The 12,905-nt window shown below is 33.4% G+C and overlaps 1 non-coding gene across 1 annotated transcript; it reads right to left on the bottom strand.

The window, feature by feature from the left end:
• Positions 1–5,306: 5,306 nt before the first annotated feature.
• On the bottom strand, positions 5,307–5,378 carry Trnaa-ugc (transfer RNA alanine (anticodon UGC)). Its single transcript has one exon. It is a non-coding gene; the product is annotated as a tRNA-Ala (tRNA).
• Positions 5,379–12,905: the final 7,527 nt, after the last annotated feature.

Consider the following 12,905-nt stretch of genomic DNA (forward strand, 5'->3'; position numbering starts at 1 on the left):
GCATGTACGCCCCATACTAACTATTGTCATGTACGCCAGATACTAACTATTGTCATGTACGCCAGATACTAACTATTGGCATGTACGCCCCATACTAACTATTGTCATATACGCCACATACTAACTATTGCCATGTACGCCACATTCTAACAATTGCCATGCACGCCACATACTAATTATTGTCATGTACGCCAGATACTAACTATTGCCATGTACGCTACATACTAATTATTGCCATGTACGCCACATACTAACTATTGCCATGTACGCCAGATACTAATTATTGCCATGTACGCCACATACTAACTATTGTCATGGACGCCACATACTAACTATTGTCATGGACGCCACGACAGAGCTATATTCGCTGTGAGCTATATGCGACATAACAAAGCTATATGCGGCATAACAGAGCTATATTCACTGTGAACTATATGCGACATAACAGAGCTATATTCGCTGTGAGCTATATGCGGCATAACAGAGGTATATTCACTGTGAACTATATGCGACATAACAGAGCTATATTCGCTGTGAGCTATATGCGGCATAACAGAGCTATATTCACTGTGAACTATATGCGACGTAACAAAGCTATATTCACTGAGAGCTATATGCGACATAACAGAGCTATATTCGCTGTGAGCTATATGCGGCATATAACAGAGCTATATTCACTGTGAGCTATATGCGACATAACATAGCTATATTCACTGTGAGCAATATGCGGCATAACATAGCTATATTCACTGTGAGCTATATGCGACATAACATAGCTATACTCACTGTGAGCTATATGCGGCATAACAGAGCTATATTCACTGTGAGCTATATGCAACGTAACAAAGCTATATTCACTGAGAGCTATATGCGACATAACAGAGCTATATTCACTGTGAACTATATGCGACGTAACATAGCTATATTCACTATGAGCAATATGCGACGCAACAGAGCTATATTCACTGAGAGCTATATGCGACATAACAGAGCTATATTCGCTGTGAGCTATATGCGGCATAACAGAGCTATATTCACTGTGAGCTATATGCGACATAACATAGCTATATTCACTGTGAGCAAGATGCGGCATAACATAGCTATATTCACTGTGAGCTATATGCGACATAACATAGCTATACTCACTGTGAGCTATATGCGGCATAACAGAGCTATATTCACTGTGAGCTATATGCAACGTAACAAAGCTATATTCACTGAGAGCTATATGCGACATAACAGAGCTATATTCACTGTGAACTATATGCGACGTAACATAGCTATATTCACTATGAGCAATATGCGACGCAACAGAGCTATATTCACTGTGAGCTATTTGCGGTATAACAGAGCTATATTCGCTGTGAGCTATATGCGGCATAACAAAGCTATACTCACTGTGAGCTATATGCGGCATAACAGACTTATATTCACTGTGAGCTATATGCGATGTAACAGAGCTATATTCGCTGTGAGCTATATGCGGCATAACATCGCTGACAGCTATAGCGACGTACAGATCTTTGTTGTCGAGAATAGCTCTCGACAACAAAGATCTGTTGTAAGATCTGTTGTAAGCGACGTAACAGAGCTATATGTGCTCAGAGCTACATGTGACGTAACAGATTAGTAACAGAGCTATATTCGCCGAGAGCTATATGCGGCGTACCAGAGCTATATTGGCTGAGAACTATATGCACCGTTACATAGCTATACATTCGTCGAGATGTATATTCGACGTAACAGAGCTAAATGTGCTGGGAACTATATGCAACGTAACATAGCTATACATTCGTCGAGAGTCATATTCGACGTAACAGAGCTAAATGTGCTGAGAGCTTTATGCGTCGTAACAGAGCTATGTTTGTCGAGAGCTGTGCTGAGAACTTAACTGGCGTAACAGAGCTATATTCGCTGAGAACTAAATGCAACGTTACTTTTATCATTCGTCAAATATTTTGTTTTCAAGAGACATTATAAATGAACTCATTAAACAGTCTTTCAATTGAACAATATACATTACATTTAAACATAGAAGAAAGTCAGGTGGAATTTGTTAAGCAGGAATATTAAATGTAAACTAAATGGACGAATTGGAAACAATTTGAAGGACATGTCACTTGTAATCATGTTAGTGCTGTAGATTATTTTATAAGTTCAGAAAATTTATTTCCAAACAATTATTGTTGAGAGTTTAAAGGTTTTCGATTTTTGCCTTTGCTGTAAGATGTGCATAATCCATTTTTGTCATTCGATTTAAATGTGTGTACCGCGACATGTTCACATAATATAGTGCTAAACTTTGGAACCCTGAAATTGTCTGATAATATAGATAAGAATATGATAACAGAAAAATACAGTGCTCTTTGTTTACCTGAAAAAAGAAATATTCCAGACAATACTTTCAATGGTATATAGTAAATGAACAGGTGAATTTACATTTTGCTATAATTCCTTTTAATTCTATAATTTACTTCGCATTAACGAAAAATAACTCAGGTGGCCCACGGACATTTCCATTAATACCCTCCGGAATTTACCTGTATCGTTCAATTTATGAAAAGAGTGGGGCAGTGTTTTAATACTTTATACACTTAGCAGTATCAACTGTTGGTCAATCACCATTATAACAGTAAAAATATTTTGAAATATAAAATTGATTTAGCTCAACTTGACAATGAAAATTTGAGTATAATGTCACCTAAGACATTTTCCGGAGTTTTCATTTTCGCCGTTCCTTGACAAGATTTGAACAGTTCTACCTGTACACCGCCTGCCTTTAGCCAATCAGAGCGAATAATTCAGTATCACATGATAACAAAATGGCCGTCAAAAGACTTCAATAAGGGATGCTTAAATGGACTCGCCCAACCGCCATGTTTTGTCGGGTTACTTATTCGCACAAGTAAAAAATACCATTATCAATGTACGAACTCAGTACCAGTCTTTATTCTCTTGCAGGATAAACCCAGCAAATTGCAATATTTTTGCTACATGCCATTTCTGATTAGAGAATGTAGTCTAAAAAAGTATATTTTGTTTACTTTCCAAAACTTGACGGAGTTCCATTAAAAGCATGTTCACAGACATCAATTTTAATGTGCAGCCAGTAACTGTTATGGGAAGGGCCAATTCTCTAATGTTGTTAAAACTTGTGGCCCGACCCTTTTGCTTTTTAATAATAACAATAATATCCATGTAATAACTGTAAATTTATTCGTTACTGTTTTGTAGTTTGTTTACATGTGACAATGTATCTGTTTTTGTATAAAATGTAAAAGCAATAAGATATGATAAAATTTTAGTAACTGTTGTTAATTACGCAAGAAACTGATTCTTTTTGCTGATTGATGCACTTATTAAGTAGCGCATGTAGTCTAACTAACTGTACTACGAGTTAAGTTATTGTGATATTTTTCTCATTGGTAATACTGTGAGTATCTCCTACATTCTGACCCAGCAGCGCGTCAAAATGTTTTGACAAGAACGCAATGGTAGTGTAAATCAAGTATTTTTGATGGCTTTATGTGTTGACCACATACAATAAAGTATTAGACAAGAAAGGAAATATTATTTCTATATTCATGGTTGAACGGCGATTCCAGGCATTTTTGGAAATGCACTTGTATAGACATATAAGCAAAATTAAAACTGTTCAATACATTTTATTTAAACTTGGCATGTTAAATGAATATGAAAACAGAAACATTTTAAATGGGAAGAAAAGTTCTCATTTTCGAGTAATCTGCCCTTGAATTGGACCTTTTTGATAAATTCAAGGGCAGATAATTTATAATGAAGCTAAGCAATACAATTTTTTTCTTCTTAATTTCATGAAGCTTACATTCGTCTTAGTCAATATGCACAATTTTTAAGAACAAATTCAGAGTGGAAAGTTTTTTTCCAACTTCTTTTCTTAACATTTTTTTCTTAAAAATTGGCCTTTTTATGATTTTAAAGTACCTTAATTTTCATTGAATAACAGAAACGATATAATGAATTGCATGTAATTATGTATTGTATTCAATAATAAAAAGAAAAACATTATCCAGGAGTAAAAACAAGAATTCATTTACGTGTGTATAAGATATCTGCCCTTTAAATGACCTCAAATAAGTAGAAAGTTCTGATTCAGGGGCAGATATCTCAAAAAACGATTATGGTGATCCCAATTTTTTTTCGCTTAAAATGTTTCTGATATCATATTCTAACAACATGCCAAGTTTAAAGAAATTCTATAGAACAGTTTTAATTTTGTCTATATGAAAACTCCCGAAAACTGTAAATTAAATCAATAATCTGAGCACAAACATACGTAAGACTTAAAAAAAGGAATCATGGTTTAATGATGTGTAAAAGACAGAAACGATTTTCTGAAATTCATAGGGCTAAATATATATACTAACTTAGAAAAACTAATGCCCATGCAACAAATCTAAAAACTAGCATTTGCTATATTTTATACAATTATATTTCCTGCTCAGTTAGATCTAGTCGAACAAAAAATACAACATAACACAAACCGGCTCTTATCCACACTAAAATTGTCTGATCTTTTCGTTGATAAATGTTTTTCAGCATTAGACAATTTGAGCAGTTACAGAAACTATAAAATTATTTAAAAAAAAAAACACATAATTTTGGCTTTGAAAATTATCTTGTAAAAACTCATCATAATTATCTAAATATATGATTGAATTTAGAACAAAAAAAACCATAAATTATATGTTGAGAATAGTACTTGGAATAAGATACTACAACACATAACATGTATTTTATGATATCATAATTCTGGTGAAAGGTAAATATATTACAAAGAAGGACAAAGATAAATATATTACAAAGAAAGAAATAACTAAACATATTACAAAAACGACATACCGGTAGCTGAAAATATTACAAAGAATTCGAAGGGCAAAGCTAATACATGTATATAACAAAGAAGGACAAAACTAAATATATTACAAAGAAGGATAAAGCTAAATATATTACAAAGAAGGACAAATCTAAATATATTACAAAGAAGGAAATAACTGAATATATCACGTGCATTATTATATTAAAAACAGAAACTAATTACTGTTCTTTTACTTGATCTGGTGCTTAACAGTTTGATACATATTTTGCTTCAACGTAAATGTGAAAAAATGTTCAAAGATTAAGCAATGTAACAGAAGGGTTAGACTTAAAGGAAGATAATTAAATGGGACGTTACAATAGCCACTAAGTTAAAAACATTATATGGTTTGCACATTTTATACTTTGATCAAAAACAATGTAGATTCTAAATTTTTTTTATTAAAATATGGAGATGCCGGGGATCGAACCCGGGGCCTTTCACATGCAAAGCGAACGCTCTACCACTGAGCCACATCCCCACATAGATGTACATTTGAACTCCTCGTGAGATTTTGTAATCTTTCTTTATCTTGACATTGTAATACACATGTTAATTAAAGATAACACCTTAAGAAAAGCAGAGCTTTAAGTTTTACTATACTAGATAAAAAAGCATTCTGAAGCAGCGATCGAATGCAGATTGAAAAAGCGGCCAGAACTTTAGGCAGTGAAAAACAGTACAAAACAGTGACAAACTTTATGTCTATACAAATTTTATATCTGAACAAAAAGGGTACGCTTTACGTCTGTACAAAAACAAAATTTACGTTTAACGTCTGTACAAAACAAAATATACGCTTTACGTCTGTACAAAACAAAATATACGCTTTACGTCTGTACAAAATAGACGCTTTACGTCTGTACAAAACAAAATATAAGCTTAACGTCTGTACAAAACAAAATATAAGCTTTATGTCTGTACAAAACAAAATATACGCTTTACGTCTGTACGAAACAAAACATACGCTTTACGTCTGTACAAAACAAAGTATACGCTTTACGTCTGTACAAAACAAAATATACGCTTTACGTCTGTACAAAATAGACGCTTTACGTCTGTACAAAAATAAATAAGCTTTACGTCTGTACAAAACAAAATATAAGCTTTACGTCTGTACAAAACAAAATATACGCTTTACGTCTGTACGAAACAAAATATAAGCTTTACGTCTGTACAAAACAAAATTTATCACACACCCGTGCCGATTTTGCGACTCCGTAAATATGGTATTGCACGGCCGTGCATATATTTTGACGTGACGTCATTAGCGTTATACAAACATAGTGTAAAGACGCGCTAAATGTTAGCGTTATAGACGCGTCAATGAAAAATGACTTATTTCACTTTAAACGGTCTTTATTTTGGGTATGTGATAAATAGAATATTAAATTCGTGTAAGTTCATTACTGAATTTATTGCACTCGTTGAATAAAATAATATTATTTTCGCCAGAGGCTTGCATGATATAATTTTATTCAACTCGTGCAATAAATTCAGTAATGAACTTACACTCATTCAATATCCTCTATATAAGCTTTACGTCTGCACAAAACAAAATATACGATTTACGTCTGTACAAAACAAAATACACGCTTTACGTCTGCACAAAACAAAATACACGCTTTACGTCTGTACAAAAAAAAATACACGCTTTACGTCTGCACAAAACAAAATATATGCTTTACGTCTGTACAAAATACACGCTTTACGTCTGAACAAAACATACGTGTTACGTTTGTTTACGTCTGTACAAAACAAAATATAAACTTTACGTCTGTACAAAACAAAATATACGTGTTACGTCTGTTTACGTCTGTACAAAACAAAATATAAACTTTACGTCTGTACAAAACAAAATATACGTGTTACGTCTGTTTACGTCTGTACAAAACAAAATATACGTGTTACGTCTGTTTACGTCTGTACAAAACAAAATATAAGCTTAACGTCTGTACAAAACAAAATATACGCTTTATGTCTGTACAAAACAAAATATACGCTTTATGTCTGTACAAAACAAAATCTACGCGTTACGTCTGTGCAAAACAACATATACGCGTTACGTCTGTACAAAACAAAATATAAGCTTTACGTCTGTACAAAACAAAATATAAGCGTTACGTCTGTACAGAACAAAATATAAGCTTTACGTTTGTTTACGTCTGTACAAAACAAAATATACGTTTTACGTCTGTACAAAACAAATATAAGCTTTATGTCTGTACAAAACAACATATAAAGCTTTACGTCTGTACAAAACAAAATATAAGCTTTACGTCTGCACAAAACAAAATATACGCTTTACGTCTGTACAAAACAAAATATACGCTTTACGTCTGTGCAAAACAAAATATACGCTTTACGTCTGCACAAAACAAAATATACGCTTTACGTCTGTACAAAACAAAATATAAGCTTCACGTTTGCACAAAACAAAATATACGCTTTACGTCTGTACAAAACAAAATATACGCTTTACGTCTGTACAAAACAAAATATACGTGTTACGTCTGTTCACGTCTGTACAAAACAAAATATAAGCTTTACGTCTGTACAAAACAAAATATAAGCTTTACGTCTGTACAAAACAGAATATACGCTTTACGTCTGCACAAAACAAAATATACGCTTTACGTCTGTACAAAACAAAATATAAGCTATACGTCTGCACAAAACAAAATATGCGCTTTACGTCTGCACAAAACAAAATATACGCTTTATGTCTGTACAAAACAAAATATAAGCTTTACGTCTGTACAAAACAAAATATACGCTTTACGTCTGTACAAAACAAAATATACGCCTGTACAAAACAAAATATACGCTTTACGTCTGTACAAAACAAAATATACGCTTTACGTAGGTAAAATACAAAATATACACTTAACGTCTGTACAAAACAAAAGGTACGTGATATATAAGAACAAAAAAAATACTGTAAATATATTATATAAGTCTTTTCCACAGAGTGGTTTCTGACAGTGATTTCTGTACATGTACTGTTGGATTTTCTGAAACTTGTTTTTGTAGCCTTGTTTTTGGTTGTTTAACAGTTTGGCTGAGTCTAAATGCAGTCATGTTAATCCAGATAATTTTGAAATTTTAAAGGTATGTGAAGTTGGCTTGTACATTGTACATCGTAGTTCAGCTAGTAATTCGCCAATATTTGAATTACTAGCTAGTAGATCGGTATTCAGCGTGTAGTTCGAAACAAACAAACTAACATACATAATATTTGAATTACTAGCTAGTAGTTGGGTATTCAGCGTGTAGTTCGGACCAAATACACCAGCATACACAATATTTGAATTACTAGCTAGTAGATCGGTATTCAGCGTGTAGTTCGAAACAAACAAACTAACATACATAATATTTGAATTACTAGCTAGTAGTTGGGTATTCAGCGTGTAGTTCGGACCAAATACACCAGCATACACAATATTTGAATTACTAGCTAGTAGATCGGTATTCAGCGTGTAGTTCGGAACAAATACACCAGCATACACAATATTTGAATTACTAGCTAGTAGATCGGTATTCAGCGTGTAGTTCGGACCAGACACACTAACATACATAATATTTGAATTACTAGCTAGTAGATGGGTATTCAGCGTGTAGTTCGGAACAAACCCACTAGCATACACAATATTTGAATTACTAGCTAGTAGATAGGTATTCAGCGTGTAGTTCGAAACAAACAAACTAACATACACAATATTTGAATTACTAGCTAGTAGATCGGTATTCAGCGTGTAGTTCGGAACAAACCTACTAGCATACACAATATTTGAATACCGATCTACTAGCTAGTAATTCAAATATTGTGTATGCTAGTGGGTTTGTTCCGAACTACACGCTGAATACCCATCTACTAGCTAGTAATTCAAATATTGTGTATGCTAGTGGGTTTGTTCCGAACTACACGCTGAATACCCATCTACTAGCTAGTAATTCAAATATTATGTATGTTAGTGTGTCTGGTCCGAACTACACGCTGAATACCGATCTACTAGCTAGTAATTCAAATATTGTGTATGCCGGTGTATTTGGTATGAACTACACGCTGAATACCCATCTACTAGCTAGTAATTCAAATATTGTGTATGATGGTGTATTTGGTCCGAACTACACGCTGAATACCCATCTACTAGCTAGTAATTCAAATATTATGTATGTTAGTGTGTCTGGTCCGAACTACACGCTGAATACCGATCTACTAGCTAGTAATTCAAATATTGTGTATGCCGGTGTATTTGGTATGAACTACACGCTGAATACCCATCTACTAGCTAGTAATTCAAATATTATGTATGTTAGTTTGTTTGTTTCGAACTACACGCTGAATACCGATCTACTAGCTAGTAATTCAAATATTGTGTATGCTAGTGGGTTTGTTCCGAACTACACGCTGAATACCCATCTACTAGCTAGTAATTCAAATATTATGTATGTTAGTGTGTCTGGTCCGAACTACACGCTGAATACCGATCTACTAGCTAGTAATTCAAATATTGTGTATGCTGGTGTATTTGTTCCGAACTACACGCTGAATACCGATCTACTAGCTAGTAATTCAAATATTGTGTATGCTGGTGTGTTTGGTCCGAACTACACGCTGAATACCCATCTACTAGCTAGTAATTCAAATATTATGTATGTTAGTGTGTTTGTTTCGAACTACACGCTGAATACCGATCTACTAGCTAGTAATTCAAATATTGTGTATGCTGGTGTATTTGGTCCGAACTACACGCTGAATACCCAACTACTAGCTAGTAATTCAAATATTATGTATGTTAGTTTGTTTGTTTTGAACTACACGCTGAATACCGATCTACTAGCTATTAATTCAAATATTGGCGAATTACTAGCTGAACTACGATGTACAATGTACAAGCCAACTTCACATACCTAAATTTTAATATTAAGAAGGAAATACAACAAATGCGCAGAACAATGGATGACTTTGGTAAGGGCACTTAGGAAGTTGTGACCAGTCATACATACAACAGAACATCTCGATAACTACATTCATGAAAGTAGCCGTTTACTGACTTATTAATCGGAAATAGAGATACAAGCTACCCCTTTACCCATTACAAGTATAGTATATAACACATTCCAAAGGGCAAATAAATCTTTTCTATTGAACAAAATTATAGCCAGAAAGTGTGCCTTCTTTACAGGAATTTCAATTAGGTGTGCGTGAAACAATGCAACTTCAAATGAAACGTGAAACCTACTCGTGCAAACAAACTATACAACTTCCCGTAAGTGATAATTATACTGAATAATTTATACTACATAATGTCGACTAATATAGTTTTATTGATACTACGGTATATATTAATTACAATGTATCATATATTGTAAAACTGAACTTCTAAATTGATTAAAGACGTGTCACAGTACTCGGATATGCTTAAATTTAGGACATGTTTGAAATCAAAGCTGCATTTGCATCCACTCCCAGATTGCATGCAATAATTAAACGTTCTTAAAGAGTATTAACACCTAAATGTGTCATTTTGTGTATTCATATATCATTGTTCCAGTCTATGTGTTTTGGCCTGGTCAGTCAAATGTTTGCAAGGGTTTACAATTTTGTTTCAAACATAATGGTTGGATTATCCAGAAATTCAAGTTTGAGTCAAAATTTGAGAAAACAGATAAATATATGTATTGTAACTGTTTTATAAATATTATTATTTATTTTGTGAACACATTTGTTATTTTGTGTGTATATCTAACATCATTTGACAAACATCTCTAAATTGCCACTTTTATCTTCAAGCAAGACGTCCCCTAAATGTATCTGGAAGTATACGAAGAAATTCGGATCTAGAAGCAAATCTTGTAATAATGAGTGTTAATGAGTTTATTCAGCATTTTACCAATACATTGTATTTACAGAAACTCTTATCTTCGTTCGGAGTGCTTACATATAGGAAAACTTGATACACCGTTTAATTGTGAAGAAGTATATCAAACTATTTCTAAATAGAAAAAGAAATAAGAGTTGTAGTCTAAACAACAACGTTGTAGATTTTATTTTACTGCTGCTTAAGTGTTTATTTCACCCATATTTGTGTATTAATTTTAACACAGGTGTATATCCGGTTGATTGGCGTAGAGTATATATTGTGCCCATACACACAGAAGTCGAAAGAAAAATAACTATTATAAGTGTACTTGCCCAAAAATATTATGCTCGTCAGAGCTTCGCGTTCAACTCGTTCAATAAATTAAGTATTAAATCTACCCTCTATATATAGAGCTCTAAATCCAACGAGTTCAATAAAATTAGTACTGAAGCTATACGATACTAATATACATTGTAATATTCAATTTATCACATATCCAAATAAGAACTGTTTACAGTAAAAAGAGTCACATTTTCGTTGACGCACTTTTAGTGTAACGCTATCATAAGCGCATCTTCACGCGCAAATAAAGTCACGTCAAAATAAAATGCACAGCCGTGCAATACAAAGCCGCAAAAGCAGCACGGCTATTTGATAAAATCAGCTATTTTTCCCTCTTTTGGGATCAAAACCATGTGTTAACATAGTCACGCCCTCTTTGTTTTTTTTAGCCCGGTTTTACCTATGCGCAATACATACAGGGCCCAGTAAACAAACAAAACAAGAAAGAAACAACTGGTTTATTTGCATATCGTATCTTAGGAAACATGGAAAATAATCATAAGAATTATTATGTTGAGTTTAACGATTAAATTTGAAATATTAAAATCATATGCATATGTTGGCAAATACAAAGTATTTGAATAGAAACAAATCTTAAGTCTGAAGTAAATCCTTTAAAAGTAAGGAAGAAGTAAATAAGAACTACAAACAAAACAATTTATTTCGTACTCATTTTTTTCGTCTCAGTTCATTTTTACCGTCATGTAATTCTTTTATTTCTATTATTGTGAATGTCGTTTTAGCTCAAAGAAAAACATTTAAGTTATTGAAGTTTGTTCCAATCGAAATTTTAATTGAAAGTTTATAAATGACAACGTTTTGTTGATACAAAATACCCGAATCAACAGACTTGCAACACCTTTGGAAATAACGAAAGAAACCTAAAATCCGAAAAAATAATCGAAAGAAAGCTTTCTTATCTAAAATATTTTGTCGTTAGCGGTTAAATAGAAACTTCATAGATATGTAAAATATATGAAAATTATTAACTTTGTATATAACTGATAATACCAGATAAGTTCGTTTTCTTGTGCGCGTTTCGCTTTTTTATGCACATGAGTAAACGGGAAAGTGGACGAACTTGGTGGTTTCGTTTATGTTTGACAAAGTCTATAACTCGACAGCGTAAAATAATATGCAGGATTCATGGCAATACAGAACTTATAATATGTAGGAGAAGGCATGGTTAAATCTAAAATTTAACTTGATTGTAAAAGAACTTATGAAAGTAGGTAGTTCGTTTCTAGACTCCTATAGATCAATTAAAATTAGACGCGTATACCTTGTCAGAAGGAATCCTTTATGTCATTTTTACTAATTTGACAATGGCCAATCAGATTCCGAGATTTCCGATTGTTATTTTAAAATGACCAATGAAATATTTACATAAATTCAGTTCTTCCCTGTAAATTTATCAGGTTATCAAACTGAAAACAGACCGGCCTTCGGCCGAAAAAATGACGAATCTTGCTATATTGAAATTATTGATTCGAGAACGGCGAGCAGCATTCAAGTAACTATGCCGTAAATACGGCGCATAGACATCGCCGCTAATCTTGGTTGCGCTACGTCCCTCGGAACTGTTGGAGCCCTCGCCCTACCGGGTTCGGGCACCAAACGTTCCTTGGGACTCTGCAGACATTATAACAAGGAAAAACTTGCGTTAACCCTTTTTAGTCATTTATCAGATTTTATGGAATTTATTGGCGTAGCGAAGCTATAAGTTCCATAAAATTTGATAAAGACCGATAACTTCCTTTCGGCACATCGGTAACGTCTTTTGAAGTCTTGATAAGACC

Source organism: Ruditapes philippinarum, unplaced genomic scaffold, assembly GCF_026571515.1.
Source record: "Ruditapes philippinarum isolate M1 unplaced genomic scaffold, ASM2657151v2 ctg2416_1_1_1_1, whole genome shotgun sequence".
Classification (NCBI taxonomy): domain Eukaryota; kingdom Metazoa; phylum Mollusca; class Bivalvia; order Venerida; family Veneridae; genus Ruditapes; species Ruditapes philippinarum.